The 21,633-nt window shown below is 38.7% G+C and overlaps 1 protein-coding gene and 1 long non-coding RNA gene across 2 annotated transcripts in view; one reads left to right on the plus strand and one right to left on the minus strand.

Moving 5' to 3' along the window:
- Window positions 1–21,633, minus strand: part of RALB (RAS like proto-oncogene B) — a 45,599-nt gene extending 23,966 nt beyond the window's left edge. Inside the window, exons 1-2 of the mRNA XM_013171189.3 lie at window positions 21,517–21,633; window positions 21,159–21,311 (exon numbers count right to left, since the gene is read on the minus strand). The gene's annotated coding sequence lies outside the window, so the exon portion shown is untranslated. The remainder of the gene's footprint in view (window positions 1–21,158; window positions 21,312–21,516) is intronic.
- On the plus strand, window positions 1,896–17,522 carry LOC136791168 (uncharacterized). Its single transcript, XR_010832640.1, has 3 exons — window positions 1,896–3,049; window positions 3,664–3,734; window positions 17,387–17,522. It is a non-coding gene; the product is annotated as an uncharacterized lncRNA (long non-coding RNA).

The raw sequence follows: 21,633 nt of genomic DNA on the forward strand, positions 1-21,633 counted from the left end.
CAAGTTCTGTCCGTCCAGTTGTAATGTTACCAACCCGTCACACAACCAGAATAGCAGTCTTGCCACTCACAAAGAAATGCATACGTTTTCTCTCTGCTTTTCTGTCTTTAATTCGGTTAATTTTTCTAGATTTAAAAGGTAGGAGAATTTGACCTATTCCACACACTGAAGTTAGAATGAATATCTCGGGTGAAGTTTCTCCTTCTCATAAAACAGCAGTTTGCATGATAAGGCCCCTTTTGGAAATGATAAAAGTCATTATTTTCACTAATCTCGTTGGTCTGAGATCCTCTGGGTCAAATGCGGAAGAACAGAAGTGACAGTTTGAGCAGTCAGCTCCTGCTCTCACATAGGGCTTCCATGGAGCCTCCCATGGAAGGGAAGGAATTGCCTTCCACCTCTGTCTATTTTCACCTCTGTGAGTGAAATTGTATTTTGAGATTGGAGAGAATAAAAAAGGACTCTCACTTACGGCAAAAGCAAATGAAAAAAAAAAAAAAGCAATAGCAATGCAGCTTTATAAAAGTGATAGGTGAAACAATGGCCTGTTTCCAAAACAAAGTAAAATGAAGGAGGAGGAACTGACAAGAGATTTACTATAATCTGTAATTTCACGGTTGGCAAAAAAATACCAGAAACTGGGAAAAAAGATTTACAGAGGCAGAAAAAAAAAAAAGTAGGTGTGTGGCTCTGAGAATCAGCTGAGTGTTTCAGCACTGCATAAAAAAGTTTTCGACATCACTCATAAATAAACAGGATTGACATCATCTTTACCTCATCACTAGCTTCTCCTCTTGACTTAAACAACTGAACAAAGCACCAGGTTTTAGTTAATCCCTTAGATGGAAATGCGACTTTTCTCCTTTCAGGTTTGTGCATTGGGAAAGGTCCCAATTCCAGCATTCTTTTTCCCTCTGCATTATAGGATGTATTAAATTAAGAACCGCGTCAATATTCTTCCTGCATGGAAGCTGGCAGACTAAGAGCCATTTACTGTTTGATGCCGTCCATGCAGGGAAAGAATAAACAAAGAAAAAGATATTGCAGAATGTGAAAGAATGCTGGTTTATAGATACTACTTAAATTACCCAAATCTTGATATTTCTAGGATTATGCATTGCTTTTTGTTACATTTTGTGCATACATTTTGTATGGAGCCCTAAAAATATCCAAGTCTCCATGGCCATCTTTCATGTCATGCTGGCGGTAACGGTGGGACCAGTCACTCTGATGTGACTATACAAAAGAGAGAAATATTTTTGGCAAATCTTATCTTTGAGTTGGAACTACCAAGAACCTAAGAAGCTGGATCTTTCCAGGCAGACCACAGTATTAGTCTGCTGCCCATACCACAGAGCTGACACTTCCCCTTACCCTGTTGCAAAAAACAGGGTTGAGAAATAAACCACCTCTATCCTGCTTCTGCAAATTGTTTAGGGGAAATCTACTTCTTTATAGTAAGCGAGTCATGACAAAGAACGTTTGTCTGAGGCCACATTTTAAATCATTATGCATGTTGCCTGGTATAATCTCCATGGTTACCATAGGTGTTACAGATATATTTTTGCTTCAGTACTTTAAGAAATTTTCCATAGAACAATTTAGGGGAGAAAATTCCTTTTATCATTTATATTGCATTTATTTTATTCTAAGTGCTTTACAGACAATAAATGTTCACTTTCTAAACAAGTAAGATTTCACTAGAGACGGAAAAAATTATCTCCAGCTGTCACTTCATCATGCCATAATATGCTTCAGACTGCAAACTCTTTGAGATAGGCACAGTATTTTTGATGCATGTATTTAGTTTCCAGCCCACTAAGGATGTAACAGGGCAGTCTGTGCCACTGCTAGGGCCATTGTGAACAACGTGAAGTGGGGTGGGATAACTGAGCAGCAAATATTTTTTTTTTCTTTGCAAAGATTAAGACTCATACTTCCTTTCTGGGCAATTCTATTTTGTAAGTAGAAATGTATTTTAGAAAGACGGCTATCTGAAGCAAGAATTAGCTGAAATTAGCTCTAGAAACTAGTCAAAAGAAAGATATAAAACCCAGGTAGATAGCTCAATTTTATTTATTTATTTATTGTGGAAATAATTGGCAAACAAAATCAAGGAGAAGTAAAGAAAAAATTAAATGGAAAGGACAGAGAGTAGACCCTAAACCTACTCTGTGTGAGGCAGGGATGAGTAGATCTGTTTGATTATGGGATCTAGGGTGAATTACCATAGCCACCACTAATGAGGGAGAGAAGCTAAATGGATAAATTCATGCTGGATGAGGCTGGCAGTTGTCTCGTCTTGGGCCCCATGTTTGTCATTTACACCTGTACAGAGTATGTGCAAAACCACCATTGCATTCCCAGCTCTCCTTTGGCAGTGTTTTATAGAATCTCTGCCCTATTGGTTTTTTTTTTTGTTTGTTTGTTTTTTCACAAGTGACTGTGGGAGGAACACAGTATGGAATCCAGTTCAGGAAAAAAATGTATTTGAGGAACTAAAAAACCTAACAGGTTGCAAATGATGGACAGAAGGAGTTCCCTGTTTCTGCTGGGAGCTTGTAGGAAAGGTGTTTAAACTGATCTTAAAAGACTTTAAAGGTTGAAGAACTTGAGGAGGATCTTGGAACTGCAAGGGAATCAGTGCTGCACAGAAAGGCAGTCTTGCAGAATTACTTGCAGTAAGTGATTTGCAGTCCCTGGCAAAAACAGAAGAGGCAGCTTTTCTTCTCTGGTTATATCTGAATGCTGGAGAGGGACAGCTGCAGGACAAGTACCTGATTCACAACTTTTGCCACAGCATCAGAAAAGGGACTGAGAAGGACTTGTTGTTTAACTCTACTGCCAGCAATGACCACAAAGTCAGGAATCAGTGGAGAAAGAAGTGGTCCTGCCGTGACTCCAGAACAGAGGCTGAGCCAGTAACATAAGAACAAGATAAAGCAGCGGGGGCTGTTCCCTCTCTGGTGGAATTCTTCGTTATACATGGCCAGTGCCCTGTAGCACCTGTGCAACATGAAACAAAGTCTCACTGAGGGTAACCAGACCTGTAAGGCTTTATTAATTTGTTCAATCCAAAGCCACTGTATTATTTTTATCCTGCTTACTGAACCATTCTGCAATCAAAATGAATGCTAGCATAAAGCTGGGGAGAACAGAAGAAAGCAAACTGGAGAGAATTGGAAAAAAAAAAAGTACTATTGCATTAGCTAGAATGTTATGATATCTTTTTTGTTCTCAAAATACAACATTTTTTGTACGTGCAGAGTTCAGCTGCCAGAGTTAATCTAGGCTTAGCTTGTCAGAAGAGGTATGTGTACATAGTGTGCATTCAGAGCTTGTTCTAAAATAAAAATAATATAGTCAAAGATCACTTTCTCTTCAGGGATGGATAGTCTAACAAGAACTACATTACACAGATTATTTGTATACTGACTGAGAATTAAGCTGACCTTGCTATGATTTATGAATTTCAGCATTAAAAAATCATAAGGCAGTAAAACAAACTATATCAGAAACAAATGATAGTAAATGAAATATGATTGTGGTTTTGGCCTTGTAGCAGTTTATGGTGTTTTGATTATATCATGCCCTTCATTTTTGTTACAAATACCAGGAAGTCAACTCACTAAAGTTCACTACGGAATCACCTTGCAATTTCAGGTGCAGCTGGGATTCTGTCAGGATCAAACTACAAGGTCATTTTAAGGAGATTCTTACTGAAATGTTGTGAGGTAAGGAATTTCACACACCCGTGTTACAAGTGTTAAACTTCTAATCATCATGATTATCAACAATATGACAGATTTAGGGCCTGATCTTGGAGACTTTACAGAAGGAGATAACTTTATTGGAACTATCTTGATAGCCTAGAATCAAAAGAAAATAAAAGGACTGGAGAGAGTCATAGCAGGTGAGGTGGCCCAAAGGCAAGATCAGTTATACATGATCTTGGCATGTATACGTTTTTGGCATGTGTTTGTTTAATGCAATTAAAATTGTATTAAATGATACATATATCATTTTTGGCATGTATTTGTTTATTGCAATGAAAATTGCAGCAGCATCATAACCATTTATTTAAACTATTGGATTACTTTATCATGAGAAGAAAATTAACAATATTTGCCTTAAATTACTTTAAATGTCACTTGCTACAGTTTAAGCCTACTAACTAGTTACAAAGTGGGCATAGCAATCAGATTTTTCTCTTCCTTTTGCTTCAACCTGTTAAATATGAAAAAAATCATTATTTTTTCACTCTTCTGAATCGCTTTTTTCTTCAAAATAACACCTATTTTTTTTCAGTTGTTCCCCATAGGCCATGTTTCCTAATTGCCAGTCACTCTCTTTCTTCTTTGGCCTCTCTCCAGCTGGCCCACATTTCCTGAAGTGCACTGCTGAAGCAGATACATTAACTAAGGCTTTACCAGTTAGATGGAGGGTAGAAAACGTACCTTAGTGTCTTACAGATAAGCTTGGATGTGATTATCATACTGAAACCAATTATGTGAAAACTAGAATTATTGTGGAACAAGATAAAGCAGGAAATTTTTGCCAGAAAAATAAAGCAGCTAGCTAACATTATTGAGAATTTTGCTCACTGAGTTGAACATCGCTACCTAACTGAATAACTGCTGTTGGAGAGTGATTCGAGCATTCATGAAAAAAAAAATATAATAAAAAAAATCATGTTACCAGATCTTCTGTCACTTCTTCTTTAATAATTTTTTCCAGATGAAATTGTTGGCAAATACATTAAATTAATCATGAAAACTACTGGCTTTGATAGCAACCAGCATTCTAGCAGGGTGGGATCAGTACTTTAGAAAGATTTATCAATGAAAAAAAAATATATAATTTTAAGTATCTGCTTCTGCCTGCAGACTATAATTTACCTAACTTAGAATAAGGCTAAAAAGTCCTTCTGCAAATTAAAGAAGAGCATATTTTTACGCAATGAAAGCTCTTCATATTTAGACTGCTCTCTTCATTGTTATTAATGCATTTTTCTCTTTTGAATGTTTAACTGGAACATCTATTGCAAATATTTGGAAGTCTCAATGCCCCCTTACCACTTAAGTGGCAGTAAAATTTTTATTTCCCAAACACCTTACAATTTATGAGAGGGATTTGGGGACCCAAATTTTGTAATAGAATTATTTATCATTATGATAGTATTTTACCCATGCTTCAGTGGTATACTGTATGGAATTAACTCTGGTATGACTGAGTGGCTAAAATCAGACTTTTATTACACCTACAATGTACCTTTGCGTTATTATGCTGGCAAATGTCAAAGTGAAGAAGGTCTGAATGTGAACTTGAATGGGCAAATCTCTTTTGGAAATCCAAGTGCTGTGTGAAGTGGATTGGATGGTAAAACAAATGGCTACAAAGTTTGTCTACCAAAATTGCTCTTCACTGCACTTGGCTACAGATTCTTTACTCCCTAAACTCACACAATATAACACTGCACTGTTCATTAGATGCTGTATTTCAGCCCAGAGGTAACAGCCTCAAAAAAGTGGGTAAAGTGGTTATTGTAGGAAACCTGCAGGAATTTGTTCAATCAGTAAAGGTTATAAGGAAGTTTGTCTGTCTACAAATGTGCTAATGTAAGCATCGTATTTTTATGCCACCACTCTCAGTTACCGAGCTTGCTTAGAACATAATCCAGTAATGTGATAATACTGCTACACTGAAGAAAATTTTCGCTGTTGAGCTGAATGTTCATGTGTTAGTTTACACAGCATTCTTCTCTTCTAGAAAAGCCATGTTCTTGCGGTTGATAACCTAATACAGTCTACAAACAGCCTCTCCTTTTTTTTTCTCATGTTAATTTGATAAGAGTACAATATGCTTTACATTAGGGGATTAAGGAGAGTAATTTCAAAATAAGCATCCATTGTATCTCATTTAGATAACATCCTGACTTCTGTATTGTCTTTTAACTTTACAAGCTGTGTTACAGGCTTGTCAGAGCAATGGCCAAAGAATGGCTTTTTTGGCCATTTTTTGATCAATTACAGTTTATTGAAGAGTGTTGCATTTTGGCTTTTTCAAATCTTGTTTACTTGATTTGACATGATCATAAATGACAGCAGAATCCACATATATCATATATTGCAAATCTGCATCTGTACTACTGCTGTATGGATCATGAGAATTTGTAATGTAAATCTTGAACAAATTCTTTTAAGATGTTCCATCTACTCAGACTGAAAAAATGAAATTTACAGTAAATAAGGAACAAGCCCCAACACCGTCTATATTTTCTAAGAAGCTTTGAGAATTATGATTGCCCTTAATCATACAAAACACCTTTGTATAACTTTGAGATCTTCAACAAAAAGCTTTACACAACCTTTCAGAGAACAATAAATCAAACTTCTGACTTTTCAAAATTGCTTCTCTGCATCCAGGCATGAATTTCATCCTCAAGCTGGATTTCTTGAAGGGCAACAACAGACCTTTAGCTGCATTTTCTTCTGATCAGACTTTCAGCAACAGAAAATGAATTACTTTGATCTGAGTCACCTAACTATATTTATTCCCCTTATAACCCTTGTCCCTTTGTAAGGCTTTCCTTTTTCTATACAATCGTTCTCTAACATTTATAATGGAATTACAACCAGGTCATAAGACATACAAGGCCCGCTTTTCTCCTACCTTTTCTTCTTCTGTAGCAATCAATGTCTGTAAAAACATCTGTAAAATGCCAAATGGCAGATGATACAGATATAAATCACTACAGAAATGGTCAGATTGTTGGTCTTTGGACAGTTTCTATGCTGTAAAAACCAATTTCACATTGAATCATTGTGATCATCATTGTTTGAGTTGAACAGAAAAAGGAAGTTATCTCCCTTCAAGAACTGGTCTCTGCAGATAACAAATGATAGATACATACGTAGTATAGGGGGGAAAATCCTGTTTTTTCTTTTCTGCAGATCGACAGAAGACTTCAGTCTGCAAACCTCAAGCTTAAACTCTCATATGAGTCACTGTAAGTTAACTGGTAAAGTTAAAAACTGGCGTTGCTCATTTACACTGTCCCAGAAGCATACCTGGTCCATGGAAATAGATGCACGATGCCAAGTGGATACTATAATCCTGCCCATGGAAGCTAGAACTGTGAAGGCACAGATGCCAGCAGTCCAGGCAGTATAAATTGCAACATCTTTATGAGACCAGGGACTGTTCAATGTGTGGTTTAATCATTAGGTAAGATTAAATCACTCTTGCTTGTACTGTCCCTGGTTTAGTGAGTTTTATAGCATGCAAACTGGATCAGCTTCAACAAGAAGGACTAAATACATCCCTCGCCTTGCACAAGATAGTCTTTGGCTTTCACTGTTTGGAGTATTTTCCCCCTAGATAAGGGCTCCAATCACCTCAGTGGAGGAGGCAAGTGATCTCTGGTTTCCTACATGCTATATAGATCCTGTATTCCCTGAGACATCAGATAAAAGGATGAATCTTCTTTCTGTGAATTGAAAGAAATGACTGCTATTCTCTACTTCCATCCCGCTTTCAATTTATGGCGAAGGGCAGGATTTACAAGATACCCAGTTCCTAAATTGTTTCCTTTCAGCTTCCCAATGAACCTGTTGGCTTGCATAGATTCCGTTCAGAGAAGGGATCTGAGAATTTTACCAAATCTGGCTGTGAGGGCTTAATATGCTACTTGCCCTGAAGTCTGTCCAGCTCTTTTGGTAAAGGTTGTTTCTATCAAGAGGGTTGTAGATGCTAACGTTTGTGGTCTTAGTGTTTCCATTTAACAGTTATAAGGCTGGAAACAGGCAAACTAAATGGAAGATCCAAAATGTTTAATGATTTGTCTTTTCTTGACAAACGTTTTAACCAAACTAGTTATTTTCTTTTAAATTTAGAAAAGATCTTTATATAGAGCAAGCCTGAGATATTATAGTCTTGAGGCAGCTGCCACTTCCTTCCAAGAAAGGGCAGCCCTTCATGCTCTTTGGAAGGCAAAAATGCTATGGATTTGGCCATTGTGGCTGAAGATATCCATTATGTCAAATGCAAAATGCAATAGTCATGTCACGTCCATGCTAGATTCAGCTTGATGTAGTTCTGCCTTTTCAGTTTCCTTTCACAGAGCTTAAGCAATGTGGCCACCTGCTGAATCTCTCTTTTGATTAGCATGTAAAGAATCCTTTGTTTGGATCAGCTGGACTCCTTTGACTTCTCAGCACTGGAGGCTCAGCAACAGTTTCCTTGAGGCTTTTCTTAAATGTCTCCAAGGGTTTTCTGGGGATAATTTGGGAAGCTTTCAATTTGGGAAGAAAAGGAACTGAATTTTACCATCTCTACTTAGCTGATCTGTATTTTCTTACATTTTTGTATGATATTAACAGAGATAGAGCTGCACCTATACATTAGCACTGCAGTCTAAGCTATCATTTCTAAATACAGTCTGGATCACGGCAGAAAGAGCTGCAGTGTTAATGTATAGGTGCTCCCTGCAGTTCAAATTTCCTTAAACTTCAGGGCTCATATTTTAAATTGGTTAGAAATGAGTTTGTCGTTACAATACTTTCTACAATTCTTAACTCAGAGAGAGCTGTGAATCTTACAAAACTTTCAGTGCACTAAACCGTAGTTGGTTTCTCTGCCATTGAAGTTCTGTGCATCTTCATGGAAGCTTTGGTTCTTACTTCTTGTCAACAAACACGTGACAGGTAGAAACTAGAAGCAGTAAAGACTGTGGTGTGAAAGAAATTAAAAAAAAATCGAAACCTGTAATGAGGGGCTGTTCTGGAAATGGAATAAGGTTCAGCTAGGACTCTTACCTCTACTTAAAGAATAGCTTATCTGCCTTAAAATATAGAAGTCATTCTAACGTGATTGGAGGGCCCTGCCCACCTATCCCTGTTAGAGACTTCACTCAGTAAAAAGCTGTAATTAATGGGAACACCAACACGTAAAGATAATCAGCAAAATGGCTGCCAGCTTTTTTTTCTACACAGACTCCTAGTTCATGTAGCAAATTTCCAACAATCAAGCTCACTCTCATGCAGGTTTGGATCACGGGGAGGGTCTTGAGCTGCTACTGCTAGAAGAGGTATGAAAAGATCTTAGTCCAGATCTAGGAAATGTTGAGCAGCTCCCACAGCCACTATACGTTAGATGGTACCACGCTGGTGACTACTCCTGCCCTTACTTTAGATCCACACCACAGAGCTATTTCCTGTTTGTGTTTTGATGCATGTTTACTTTTAGTTCCCTGAGAAGCACGTTTTGTGTTCCAGTGAGAACTGGAGTCAATTTTTACTCGTATTGACCAATATTCATTCTAGCTTCATTTTTGTTTGATTCCAAATTTTGGCCATTGATTTGTCAGTACAGTTTGTTGCTCCTGGATATAACTCATTTGTACTCTGAATTCACTGAAGCAATCTTTTTCAGCGTGCTAGAGACATGGCTCTAGTTTGTTAGGCAGCTAGAGCTTTTATTCAAACCCCAGCTTTTGAGCTTAAGCTTTTTCTCAAAAGCTACTGATGATTTCCAAATCTAACAAACTAGTTTGCTGGCAACCTTGTTTTAGTTATATAAAAAGTATTTTAGTTCCAATTCTTATTCTGTTCCATGTACAAACATTTCATTCTAATTCTGCCAAACCTTTGCCACTCTTTTTCTAGTTCCTGTTAATAAAATGCATAGCTTCCTGGTCTGCATCCTGTTAGTGCTGACACAGGCTCCTAATATCAAGTACAGATTCATCCCTCCAAGGACAGGAAATGTTCTGCTTTGCTGATTCAAATCTGAGCAGAAATAACATGGCCTGAGAAAGTCTTAAGAGAGAAAATTTTAGCAAAGAATATGAGAGTTATGAATGTAACAGTCAGAGCTATAAATGAAAAGGAGAGGAAAATCTGGCTTGAAACTGGTCTGGAAGTCCTTGATAAATGGTAACAGTGATAGTAATGAAACAGCCTGAGAATTCAGCCTTACATCAGCAATCTTTCTTTGTATATTTTTCCTTCCTAAAGTTTTGTTCTTTTTGTTTGCTTGGGTTTTTAAAATTTATTCTATTCTGTATGACTTAATATAAATTGGTGTGAGGAAATCTCAACTGAATGTTATTTAACAAAGATTTTGCAAGTATTTTTGTAATTTAATGTTGCTGATAGTAGCTTGTGTGTGAAGTTGCCCCATGAGGATGACAACTTCAAATCTGTTTACCTTGTTGTTTGTGTCAATTTGTCTAAATGCTGTAAGGCAACTGAATCCATTAATAAGCAGTTAAACCATTAGACTGTGCTTAACAATGGTTGGATCTTGAAAATACTAATATTACAGAAACTACCTGTGGAACTGAGAACTTCTAGACAAGATGCTAAGGACTGAACTCTGATGTTCCTTTCCAGGTCATTGGATTGCTTTGGCTTAGAGGATGTGGTGATTCTGCGTGTAAAGACAGGCTATTATTCTTTAAACTGTGCTATATAGGGTGATTGCCATGCTAAATGTAGTTGAATTTCACAAATCAACAAATGGACCATAGCAGTCATTCAGCCGAAAAGAAAAATAATTTCAGATGGGGGATTTTACTGGGACATAAGTAGAGGCATAGCATAAGGAGATAAAAACTGAACAAGTGTGCTTGATAAAGGGAGACAAAACAAAGACAGATAAGTCCTCAGGTTCTTAAGTTTACAGTTTCTTTGAGTAGCTTAGCAAATCACAGTACAGTTGAGTGAAGTTCAGGGAGGTGCTTTGCACACCTACGTACAAAATCATTGCTTCTCTTTGCTAGACAAAACTGAACATCCTTCTGCTTAAATATGGTAGTGCAATGGATTTACTGTTTTCTTAGGGACTCTAGCTGATTTAGCATGACTGGGCAGGATGCTTTCCTTCCTCCGAGCTTGCTAATGGGCAACAGGAAGTGTTGCCTTCCTTCCCTGCTCCCAGCCTGCTGCCTCTGCAACATCCCCTGCCTTCAGTGACAGGGCTTCCTTGCCAGATTCCTGCACACGTATGCACACACTGCTTAAAAAAAAGAAAAAAAGAAAAAAAGAAAAAAAGAAAAAAAGAAAAAAAGAAAAAAAGAAAAAAAGAAAAAAAAAAAAAGAAAAAAAGAAAAAAAGAAAAAAAGAAAAAAAGAAAAAAAGAAAAAAAGAAAAAAAGAAAAAAAGAAAAAAAAAAGGAGGGGATAGTCCAGATATTTCTGATGGATGTAAGAATCTTATTTCTTTATTCTAATCTGTTATGTATCATGCATAAATAGCTGCCGTATTTTACCTAGTGGTGAGTGCATTTTGGTTGTGGTGGACTGTTCTATAAATAACTTTGTTATGATAATTATTATAGCAACATACTATTTGGGGCGTGTAGACTAATTAGAATTTTGAAATTGCAATTGAAATCTGTGAGAGTGAAGGAGCACTGGAAGAGGTTGCCCAGAGAGGCTGTGGAGTGTCCTTTCCTGGAGATACTCAAAACCCGCCTGGATGTGATCCTGTGGAACATGCTCAAGGTGACCCTGCTTGAGCAAGGAGGTTGGACTAGGCAATTTCCAGAGGTCCCTTCCAACCTCAACCAGTCTGTGATTCTGTGAAAAGCAGTAGTGTTGACACCTTTGGGCTTGAAATATATCAACAGTTTTGGTGCATTCCCAGTTGTGGGGACTTTTTGAGTTCTAGCTGTCATGTTCACGTTTCACCCCTGTAGTAATGGACTTCTCCCTCTGATGACTCAGAGGAAATAGTCTCCACCCAGTCTTTCACAGAATAAAAGACAGAAGTCCCTTATTTTTTTCCACAGCAGAAAATCACAGCGACTGTAGAGCAAGAATTTAATGTAGCCCCAAATACTAGCATAAAAATGTGATTAGACTGGATTTCATTTAGCTTGTGACCTCATTTGAAACAATTGTGACCTCACTAGTTATAACAGAGCCTGCTTTGGGAACTACTGCTTTATGTACTTCTAAAGAGCAGATCTGTATTTCTGAATTATATTGCCACCTTATAGCACAAAGCAGCATAGATTCAGCATGTCCTGAATCGAAGACTCGGGTTATTTAATGTCTGCATAGCCTAAGATAAGGGGAATGGATCTATTAGAGGCAGCGTTACCGACCTTCTCTCCCCTTTACCGTCTTCTTTGCATCAAGAGCTATGATTGTATTTCATTCCAGTGACTTCACACCAAATCTGGATTTACACTGGGATGACAGCAGAATTTGACTGCTATTCAAAGCAATGCTAATTTGTATTGTAAAATTAGCTTGTTTCTTTCTTGATTTTCACTAATTTACATAAAGTTACAGACATATATGATGCCTTAAAGGTGCATAAAAACAAACGCCCCTTTCCTGTAGAGATTACAATCAACAATAAGAAATAAAAACACAGTATAAAGAACTACTGCCAGGAGGAAATGGATTTTTTTCCATGGACTGTGCTTTTCTATGGGACATGCACCCAGTAATTTTTAATCTACAATCAGTCCAGGTTAAGTACTTTGTTTCTTTTAAAGATGTAAATAGCAACGCCTAGTGGATTAGCATAGAAACACTTTATGGAAGAAATGCCTCTTACAAAGGATTTGAATGAAGATAGCATTGTGATTTCTTCCAAAAATCTTATCAGAAAAGAATTCACAGCAGAGAAGAATAGCTCATGCCTTTTCATCACAGTTATTTTCAGAAAAACAAGTACTGAAGACAGATAAGGAAACTTTCTGGTAGATTATTCCTATTATCAAATAGCAACTTCACTCCACCCTTCCCTTGTATTTGGCTTCATACAGAGTGCCTGAAGCTACAGTTTTGTTGCAAGACTACCCCCAGAAAAATCCCCTGCCATTGTCAGACATGCTAACAAAAGAAAGAAATGTATACTTCTTACGAAGAGGAAGACTGTAATTAACTGCTATCCATCAAAATTAGGAGAGATACCTGTTTAGCTTGAATAAAAGTAAATGTACCTTTCCACTGTACCTTAACTGTCTGCATGTGCTGAAACCGAGCCATGGGCCCATCCAGTAGCACTTTTCCTCAAGCAGAAGTTTCAGCTGAGATCTACATCCCTGTCCAATACTTAGAGAATTTCCCTGAAGATAAAGTAATTGTTTCAACTTGTTTTTAAGTCAGAGCTCTCAGTTTTTGTAATTCATACGTAGGTCATGTTAAAATTAAACGGATGTTTTATAATTCTTCCCACTGGCTTTTAGTCTTTGGATTCACTCAGAAAGGGGCCTGTTCCCACTAATGGAAGAGCTTTGCTATCAGCTCCAAGGACAGCAACTTCTGTTCTGTCCCCATCACCACTATGTTTCCTCTGCTGAAGGAAAATAGGACTCAGCATCTGCTGGATAGATTCACTTGAATAAAAAGCCTGCAGCATAAACCCACAGATCCTGTAGCTTGTATGCATACAGAATCCATGGTTAATGTAATTATTTCCTTAATTACTAGAAACTCATAATTCCTGCAGTTTTGCAGGGAAATTGAGTACATGCATCAAACGTAGATGGCCAAAGTAAAGACAAATAAAATACAAAGAATACAAATACAAAGACATGTTGTCATACATGCCTTCTCAGTGAGTGATACCTATAGCAACATGACGTGTATTAATGGGGTAGTCAAGCCCCAGAGGCTACATGAGTCAGATCCCAGTGTAAGGATAGGCCATTGAGAAGACAATCAATAGCAGCTCAAGACTGTGATTTCTTACCTCCTATGATCCTATGACACATTTACACTGGGACCAGGAAGCAGGCTTAGGAGGGAGGCTGGTTGGAGCAACAGGCTGCAGAGGAACAATGCTGTCCCTTGTTCCCTACTCCCCCAAAACAAGCAATGAATGAGAGTGGCAGTGGTGGAGAAGTGCTGTTCTTACCCACCAGACAATGAGCTAAGGCAGCAGGCTGTATAGGAATGTCTCCTTACACATGTTCAAGTCCTCGGAAACTTAGAAGCACAGCAACAATTCGTCTATGTCAGGGTATTCTCAGAAGCATGAGCAAAAAGCATCCTCTCACTATTCCTTTCTTTGGGATGAGGCAGCAGCTTGCTCCTTGCAGTTTCCATAGAAAAGGCGGTTCAGGCCAGACAGAAGATCCCGCAGACCAGATTTGGCCAGTGGGTTGCATGTTGAGCCACGCTGGTGCAGAATTTTTAAAAGCAATCAGCGTTAGCCTGACAGCATCCACTGTCAGTGCTATGAGTTTGGCCGGTAGTGAGAGCTTTTGGAAGCCACTGTCCTTATCTGGCCATAAAGACTCCTGCTCTACCCTTGATCTTTGTGCACACCTTCTCTCTGCAGTAGTACGCTCCGCTCATAGCAGGCCTACACAGTCCTATCTCTACAATCACAGACACTGGGCAACATTATAAAGGAAACTGTCATCGCCCAAGAATTTAACATGCAGCTTATGGCTTTTGGAGTCATCAGTCCTTAGTGGAAATGAACAAAGACCAGCATGAGCAAGCTTAAGAATTACATTGAACTCCTATTTCTGACAACGGTAGCCAGTTTCATTTATCCTCTGTTACCTCATTTGTAGTTATGACTCGTCTCCATTCTGGAAGAGAAACCCAGAGGTCAAAGCACAGGATTTGGAGTTTGGTAACTGCAGTCTTAATGCTAGGTCTTGCATACTGTGGCACTGCAGAGATGGTTGCACAGCGTTATGAAGGAATGGGTTCTGCATCACAGTGCTGAGGTGGGAAAAGTACTGCTCAATTGAAATTGATGCTGTGATGCTATGGTGCAGTTTTAATGAGAAAAATACTATAATCTATATGTTCCTGTCAATTGGGAATGCACCTTGTTTGTAAGGCTACAAGAGTAGAGGGAATGTCCATCATTCAACTTTAAAGGGCAGTTTTTGAGTAAAAACAGCTAAGGTTTTGGCTGGCTGACACTGAGAAAACCAGGACTGAAGGAAGCTGGAAATTAGATCACAGTAGTAGCAAAAATAGATGACAGAGCAGAGCTTTGAAAAGCCCCTCAGAGGGAAAGCTTTGGGCCAGAAAGGAAGTGAGAGGAATGGAGGGTGCTGCTCATTAAGGGCAGGAGATAGGAAACAATGATGCTATTGTGGCAGTGCAGCCGATGAAGGTCAGAGAAGATAAACTCTATTTTGCCTGGTTGCAAAACACTAATGCAACTTTGGGAATTTTTAGTGAAACAAAGAGTTGGGCCAAGGGACATTGTGGCCAGGGAGTGTGGTGTATTTGTGTGAATTGTAATCTACAGTGCTTTCATTTTTCAAGTGAAAAGCAGTGCCTTCAGCAACTCTATGCAGAGCATATCTGGTTTATATCTGCTTTATATCTGAAGAATTAGCTATAAAGCTGAAGATCTGGAAGAAAAATCTGTCCTAGCTCTGGTAGCTGGAGAAGTCACCGCTGGACATGGAACAGGCAGCAAGGCTATCAGGGCTAGCTCTCAGGAAGAGAGACAAAGCTGAATATTTCCACCCTTGAATACAGGCTTCTGTGAGCCCCCACTTGAAGAACTGTGCCCAGTCTTTAACTGGACATTAGAGACAAAATCTGAAGGGCAGAGGACCATAGCTGGGTCTTGTGGAAGTAATGGGGACAAGTCCTAATGGGGCAACCATATTAACTTGCTTTTGCAAAAGTTGCTTATAGGAACCTATCTCCTAGGAAACAGTAAGTATTTGTCTGAATTAACATTCTTTACCTAGCACTATATGTATATAGAATGTGCCTGGGTTCGCTGCTGTTTAGATTTCCCTCCTTTAGCATTCCTACAGCTTGCCAGAAAGTCTGCTTCTGCAGAAACATAGGTTAATTAAACACATCCGCCCATTAGAGCAAGGAGAGAACATTACAGTCTGGCCCAGAGCTACCTTCTTCAGCTGTCAGCACTGAAAGACACTTGGAACCACAAGTTAGTCCTCAAGCAAAACTAGTTTCAGCAGAAACTGCTTGTTTTAATGAACACAGCAGGCCTTCCCCAGATGTACAGTTTGAGCTTGTACTTGCCTCACTGTACCAAGTTCCAGCAAGAAACGTACCAGTGGTATTTTGCAAGTCTCACGATCCAAGATATTTGGATCTTTACAGTGCCATGATTAACACATAATGAGGAATGTTGGAAAAAAAACGTACCTCGCCTGCATTGCTAACTCCACCTTTTATAATTAATACAATTTAAGGTAACTGATACAGGATTTTTTCCGTCATTTGTGACATTCCTCAGCTTTGTACCGCTCACTGTGCTTGCACAATAGAATTAAACTGGTCGACTACCTCATCGTGCGTTTCTTTTCACTTTCAGTGCCATTTGCTGGTTGTAATGTGTAAGCAACATACTACCACAAATACTTTCTCAGTTCTCCAAATGAAATGTACATAATACCATAATTATTGTATTAACTCTTCAGAGTATCTGTATGTCTGTACCTCAGTTTCCTTCCTGCTGTCTTACAGGGAATGAAGGAAGACAACACGTACCTTTCACAAACATTTACTGTTGCCATGTGTATAATCCCCACCACTGCAAAGAACTGACATTCCTAAAATATTTCCTTTCTGTGCTGAATCAACAGCAGAAGGCTGTGATAGGCCTATTAACGAGCAATGACTAATAATGAGATTACTGAGGCAGGCAAGACACATGGAGGTTTTCACTGAAAGTAGATTCTTAAATAAATTTAACAGTTAAAATATGATGTCCATTTAATCATTTAGACTGACTGCTCTCTTCAACAATAGAGGAAGCAAGTCCAAAATTCAAGGCCCATCTTTGACAGAGCTCTTCTCGAATGAGATAATATATTATACATCATCCATTCTCATTCAGATTATCCACAAGCTGATCCATCCTTCACTCCTATTAACTGAGTGGTTGCTGCAGAAAATGATTCTCTGCCCATGAACTGTATGTGCATTCATTTAATTTCAACTGTTTTATTTAGTTTTGATCAGACACACAGACCACAAAGACTTCTTTCTATTCCCACCCTGGAAGAGAACACCTAGGCACATTGTAATTTCAGACCTTCTTTTTACCAAATATTAACCTATGCTTGATTAAAATTTGCAGTTTCTCAAGCATTAGTACCAACACATTTGGCCGGTTAGTCATAGGAACTGTCAATAAAAGGGGACATGAGCGAATAGCCACAGAAATGTTTTCAATTGTTTGCTTTGCTTTCTTGGGTTTGGTTTCAAAGTCTGTGAGGTCTCATCTCCTGTCCACCTTGTACTGGACAATTCAGACAATTTGTGCCTGGCTTTCAACAACCCCTTTGAAAGGCAGCATCTCTAAGACCTGATAGATGGGTGCTGACACAGTGCTCCTGCAAACTGTTGCTCACTTGGCATCAGGCTGTTTTCCGAAGTCTGTGAGGAAAACACCTTTTTCTCTAACAGAAACTGAAAGCAAAGCTGGAGCAACACTCCAATGACACCAATGACAGCTGGCCACTGATGACAGAGCCCTAGTGACAAGTATAAAATATGCTTTTTAAAGAGAAGATAAACCCAAAAGGAAAACAACATGGCCCTGGAGAGGAGACAGGATGGCGTTTTGGAACATGTCCCCAGGACTTGCTACCTGGAACCGTCTGCATAACCCCCAGTTTAGCAGGCAAGATGCGACTCTCTCATTTCTTTGCAAGTACAACATGTTACATTACTTTGAGTTGTTGCTATAAATACAGTATGCCAAAGCTTATTTAATGATTTTACCACCTAGGAGTGTTATTTGCATTCAATAATGAAGCAGTTGAAATTTTAAGGTATTTTGTTGTTAAACTGCAAGTTGGAAAGGCTGCTTGCCCAGATTCCCCTTTCATTACATATGGCAAAAGTCCTTACAGAAATCTAGGAGCTGGCTACAGCCTTGTGCTGCTTGTCTCACATGTAGCAAAAATATTATATGACACAAAGCATTATATAAGCCTGTGTAACAGACAGCTATGTTTAAATCCAGGTTTAATAGGGAACAATGTATGGTAATGTTACTGCTCTGTTTCTTCTCCTGAGCCTCTCTCTGTCTTGTGCCTATGTACATATTTTCTGGGCCATTTATTCTTCCCTGTACTGAAGAATATTATTAAACAGGTAAGATAGTGAGTACTGGAAAAAAATATTTATGTCCCATCAACACAAACAAAAACATGGAGTGCACTCAAAAAGCTATAAAGCTGTTGGAGCATGACATTAGCCTGAACACAGGAACTATTTGTTTAAACAAGTTTTCAAGGTTTGTACATCTTTATGTACCAGTTTATCCTGAGATGATACAGCATATCGTTCAGAATTGCATGTCTAAGCAGATATTTCTTAAGATGCAATTTCTTTGTGCTTCAGGCTACATTTTCATTTAGTCATGACAGCATAACAAGCAGTCTATCTCTTGCATTCTGTGGGGCAATAACTTTACTATGCTCCATTTAGTAAAGCTATGGATATTAAGTGGAACTACTGTTGAGAGTATGAAAAAAGAGTATTGCTACATTGATATCAAAGAGATTGCCGTGAGTTTTAAGTGTGTTCCTTATCCTTATCCTTTTTTTCTTTTTTTTTTTCTTTTTCCTCCAGAGATCTGTTTGAGTATATTTTTAAAGTTCAGGATTACTGTAAGCAAAATGTATGCAGACGCTATCTGAAGCTATATCTGAAAAGGAAAAACTAAAAAAGTCCTAAGCATGAAAAACTTTTGCAAATATTTCAGCTGCTTATGTGAAACAAAACATGATAATCTAACACAGAATTGAGAACAAGTATTTTAATAATTTAAGGAGTTTGCTCAACTTTAGAGTTGTCTGGTTTGATGATTAAAATACAGAGCAAGGAACCAGAAGACATAACCTCTATTTTCAGCATTAGCACTGACTCACTGTGTGATATTAAGTAAGTCACTTAATTTAACTGTCTCACTCTCCATCTCACCTGTAAAATGAGGGAACCTACCTCACAAGTTCTAAGTGAGATTAATTAATTAAACGTTTGCTGCACACCTAAAAGTTCTTGGATGTAAGGTGGTGGAAAATGTATTATTAAACACATATATAAACAGGATACAAGTGCAGAGCTGGGTGGTTTCTATAAAGGAAACTCATTTCTCTTTCATCTCTGAATTTTTTAAGCATGACAACAAAATAATTAACTACAGGAAAAACTGTGGGTGAAGCCCTTGAAAAGAGTTTATAAATTGAACATAAAAAAGCATAGCCACAAACTAGACACTGACTAAACTATAACTAAGAAAAAAAATATGATTCCTTCTTCAATAGGGCCCAAAATTAAAGACAAAGGTGACTTTTTCTCTTATGATCCAGAAGTAAATTTACATCTAATGACAGTGAAAGGCAGCAGATTTAAATGTGGAGAAAAGAAATGTTTCTTAAAGAAAAGACATTGTTATTGAACTCAATTGCCACAGGACATCATTGGAATGAAGATCTCAGTGAATTCAAGAAACAAACGTTTATATGGAAATGTGAATATCCATTGTGATATTTTACAAAATGAAAGAGTTAAAAAACACCTGTGTTGCAGAGCACAAGTTAACTGTTGGCTGATATGTGTTGAAAGAATCTGCTGAGAAGCTCTTTGAACAGCTGGACACCCTGGGTTTACCTGCAGCTGTGCCAGAGCACCTAGCACTGGTCACTGGGGAGGCAAAACTCTGGAGCCAGTGGGCCTGTGGCCACATCTCGTTCAGCAACACCAGCGCTCCGTCAGCTAGGCCGCACAGCTCACCTTCTACTCTGACCATTACTACATTGAGAAAATGGCGGGTTTGTTCTGTTGCAAAATTAACTATGTCAGTGACAGAAGAGGGTCCAGCAACTTTTAACTAAAGAGGATTTTCTGCCTTCCGTTCCCTCAATGGCAAGCTCACAATGCAGCTGAGATAACACAAAGCAACAATTTTTACTGACATTGTTCTGTGGCCTTATGAATAAGCTGATCAAAACCACAGCGGGCAAAGGAGAAATAGATAAAGTAGTGTGATCAATGACACATTCGAAGATTACATGTTTCCTGGACAATTGCTTGCACCCAAGATTGTTTGGGGAAAGGATGCAACTCATCTGCACTTTTCTGAAGCCTGTTATTGTTATCTTGTATATTCATAAACATCACTGCTGCTTTCTGTTAGTCCCACTCCAAACAGAGTGAGGCCTTTACATGAACCATGATCGTGAACTTTTCACAAGGCTTTGGCATGCCGCTGGTGTGTGTTACTCTGGCAGGGGCACATGCACAGGAAAATTCATGTGTTCTGTCCCCTTAAAAGCAGCCTTCTAGGTTAAGAAATAATTTAAATTATAGCATTTAGTAAATAAAAATGCAAGTGCGTTGTTAACCTTCATTGTAACATTATTTTACTCTGCGAATTCCAGAAAATACTAAGCTATTCATCTACTATAAATGTAATTATAAATATATATTTGATATAGCTAATAAGTTTCTACCCAGTTAGCATTGCAGAGACATCCAGACAAAACCTTAGGTCCTCCACCAAGAATGGCAGGACCTTTCCATTTAGCTCTTCTTTCCCTCTGTACTACAGAGCTAAAAGACCAAGATGGAGAAGTAACAACAACAGCAAGGGTTATGTAGTTATATTAAAAGGAAACAATGACTCACTGTTAATATGTTTACTTGGCCTGTATGCTTCAGGATGAGTGAATATTAGTATAGAAATCTAGTTCTTTTATTCTCTTTTTATTTAGCTTATTACTAGCTAGTACTACTGCCTCGGTTAAGTCAAGTAAGACTAAGAACAAACAAGAGGTGCTTGTCACCCAGCATTACCACAATGCCACGTGCTCACTCCGAGCTGCTTGTGTATACATTTTAGCAGCTGTTTTTTCCTGTCTGTCCACAGCGAATGGGTAGGTTGCCTCACAGAGTACGTGCGCCTTGTCCTTTTCCTGCACCCAGCCCGTATCTGTAACCCTCTCTCTGCAGCCTGAGAGCCTTCCCTCATTGCTGCTATCCCTCTTCTCACCCCAGCTGGGCCAGGGAGCTCCTTTTTCTTCTCACCTCAGTGACAGAAAATGAAAGCAAGTTCTCCTTTCACGTATATTTCTGTCCCTGGCTGCACACACATAAATACATAGGTGATCTTTCTTCAGTGCCACATTACAAGCTAGAGAGATCATCTGCTTTCTTAGCTGATACTCACTGTGCTTAAGGAGGGCGTTCGTCCTAGAGCAGCAGTTTCTCAGGGAGCGTGAATCAGGCGGGCAGGCAAAGGATGGCAGGGGCAGCTCCGCTCCCGTTTCCAGACCAATTCACCCGGTGACTGTGGCTGGACTTCTCCTAGTGCCTCACGGAGCTGCAAGAAAAGGGAAGGGCTCAGGATATGATATCATGCGCTCGTTCTGAAAACAAGGAAACTGTTGTAGATGATTGAAAAAGTAACAGCTTCAAAATTCCTCAATGGCCAATAACAGAGAATTACTTTCCTGCTTCGCCTTCCCAACCCTCTTCAAAAACCGTTTCAGTAAATAAAAGTGACAAATTTAGGAAACAATATTTACCTTATGACTAGGAATAGCCAAAGAGATGTATTAGAGCTGAGCCACCTCAGAGCACTGTTGTGTTCCCTGTCGCGGTCTGTTGTCTGTGCGTACGCCACATCTCAAGCTCTGACCTTG

This window comes from Anser cygnoides, chromosome 6, assembly GCF_040182565.1.
Source record: "Anser cygnoides isolate HZ-2024a breed goose chromosome 6, Taihu_goose_T2T_genome, whole genome shotgun sequence".
Classification (NCBI taxonomy): Eukaryota; Metazoa; Chordata; class Aves; order Anseriformes; family Anatidae; genus Anser; species Anser cygnoides.